We start from the raw sequence: 2,500 nt of genomic DNA on the forward strand, positions 1-2,500 counted from the left end.
ACCCCGGGTCGGGACGGGTGCCGACGGGTCGCCACCCCTAAGCGGTGGGGGGCGGACCCGCGGCGGGCTGCGGCGGAGCAGCCCGTCTTGCAGAGACGGCGAGGACAGGCGTTCCGGGATGGCGCGCGGGGCGGGCGCCGGGCGGCGGCGGACCCCGAGCGGGGGCCGTCGCGCCAGGCCACGCGAGGCGACGGGTCGTGCCCGAGCGGGCGGCCCAAACCACGGCTCTCCTCCCGGGCGCAGCTGCCGCCGGGCGCCGGGTTACTGAGGGAAACCCCGGGCCCCGGGAGGAGGACGAGGTCGTGGCGGCGGGTGTCGGGCGCACCCCGCGGGCGGACGCTCCGCCGAGGGGCGCCGGAGCCGGCTGGCGGGTGCCGGGTTTCCCCTCCGCGTCCCGCCTCGCTGCTGCCGCCGAGGCTGCCGCCGTCGCCGCGAGGCGGCGGCGGCCCGGCGGCGGGCGGCGGCGGGGGAGGCACCCCCGCGGGGATTTCAGGTCGTTTCCCTCACCCCAGGGCCAGGTACCTAGCGTCCGCGCTCCTCCTGCCCCCCCTCGGTGACCCACCCGTGTGGTCCCGTGTGCCAGCTCGCTCCTCCCGGGCGCCGCGCCGTGAGCGCCGCACCGGCCGTGCCCTCCCGCCCTTTCCGCTTTCCCTTTCTCTCCCCCCCCCCCCACCGCTCCAGCCGCCCCGCGCCGTGCCGCGGGGACCGTGCTGCGAGCGGGCCGGGCGGGGGGGGGGGGCGGGGTGGCGGGAGGAGCGGAGGGCCTCCGGCCACCGCGGCCGCCGGTAGCCGCCCCGGGTAGGGATGGCCATGGGCCCCGGGCTCCGGGCCCGAGGGTTCTCGGCGGGAGAGCCGGGCGGGGGTTTAAAGACTCGGGCGGCCCGATGCGACCCGGGGGGCAGCCGGGTGTGCTGCCGGAGGGCCGGGGGGCCGGCGCGCGCGGGCGCCGTGCCCCCCCATGCCAGCCGGCGCGCCCCGCGCTCGCCCTGCGGGCAGCCGGGACGGAGAGGGGTACCCTGCCCCCTCTCTCCGCGGTCTGGTCTCGGCGGAGGGACGCCGCGCGGTCGGCTGGCGCCGGCCTGCCTCGAACGCGTGACCCCGGCGCGAGCGCGTGCTCTCGCCGGGACGGTGAGCCCCCACCCACCGCGGGTGGTGCGGACGCCGCGCCTCGGCGCGATCCGCTCTCCTCCCTGGCCGGGGCTCTCGGTCTGCCGCCGTGGCCGCTGGCGGCGGCGCCCTACCCGCCGGCACTCCGCCATCCGGCGCGCCTGCCTCGCTCTGCCCAACCCGGCTTCGCCGGGCGGCGGGCGGGCGGCAGGCGGGCGGCGGGGGCGGCCCCCCCCGTTCTCCGCGTGGAGACGGGGAGAGCGGGCGCCGTCCCCGTCCGTCCCGCCTTGCCCGCCCGCCCGCCGCCGGGCGTCTGTCCGCGGAAGGGACGGGAGAGCGCGTGGTGTCGTCCGGGAGGCTGTGTGTGCGCGCGCGCGGGCGTGGGCGCCGCCTCGGGGCCACGGCGGAGCCGGAGGCCGGCGAGGCGAGCGAGGAGCTGGGGAGCGCGGGGCCGGTGGGCCGCGGGCGCGCGGGCAGCGGGCGGTGCCGCTGCCGGTGGCGGCCGGGCTCCGACGCTGGGGGTCCGCGGGGAGCCGCCCCCTCCCCCAGCGTCCCTGAGGCAGGCGGCGCGGCCGGCGCGCTGCTCCCCGCCGGGCCGGGCCGAGCCTGGGCGCCTGGGCCGGACTCGAAGCGAGCAAAGGGTTGTCCCAGGTCGGGAGCGAGGGCTCCCCGCCCTTCTCGTTCGGGTTTTCCTTTTCCCTTTTTCCCCCCCCCCACTCTGTGCTCGTACGGTCAGCGGGGCGAGCCCCTCTCTCTGGCTCTCGGCCGTCCCTCGCTCAGCAGCCGGCGTCGGCGTGAGGAGGGAGGCGGAGCGGAGGGGGGGCCCTCAGGGGCTGCCGAAGGCTGCCCGGTCCCCCCGCGCGCGCGGCGGGGACCGAAACCGAGACAACTCTTAGCGGTGGATCACTCGGCTCGTGCGTCGATGAAGAACGCAGCTAGCTGCGAGAATTAATGTGAATTGCAGGACACATTGATCATCGACACTTCGAACGCACTTGCGGCCCCGGGTTCCTCCCGGGGCTACGCCTGTCTGAGCGTCGCTTGGCGGTCAATCGTCACCCCCGCTGTCGCGTTGGCGCAGCGGTGCCGCCCCTCGGGGGGGCCGCGTGGGGGGGCGGGGGAGGCGCGGCGGCGCCGGCGGCGGCGGTGCGCGGCGGCCTCGGCGGCGGAGAGTCGGCGGCGGAGCCGGGACCCCGGTGCGTGCACCGGCGGCCCCGGTCTTCCTGCCCGCCGGGCTCCGGCGCCGGGCCGCCCGCAGCGGCCGCGGCCGGCGTGCCTTGCCGCGCCTGTGCCCGCCCTCCTCGCCCTCCGAGCGCGGTGGCCACCGCTGCGCGGCGCGCGCCGTGCGGGGTGGCGCGGCTGGGGCGCCTCGCAGGCCCGTGCCCCGGGGAGA

The 2,500-nt window shown here is 79.8% G+C and overlaps 1 non-coding gene across 1 annotated transcript; it reads left to right on the top strand.

The window, feature by feature from the left end:
- Positions 1-1,994: 1,994 nt before the first annotated feature.
- LOC136995746 (5.8S ribosomal RNA) lies at positions 1,995-2,147 on the top strand. Its single transcript, XR_010887290.1, has one exon. It is a non-coding gene; the product is annotated as a 5.8S ribosomal RNA (ribosomal RNA).
- The last annotated feature ends 353 nt before the right edge of the window (positions 2,148-2,500 follow it).

Source organism: Apteryx mantelli, unplaced genomic scaffold (assembly GCF_036417845.1).
Source record: "Apteryx mantelli isolate bAptMan1 unplaced genomic scaffold, bAptMan1.hap1 HAP1_SCAFFOLD_144, whole genome shotgun sequence".
Taxonomy (NCBI): Eukaryota; Metazoa; Chordata; class Aves; order Apterygiformes; family Apterygidae; genus Apteryx; species Apteryx mantelli.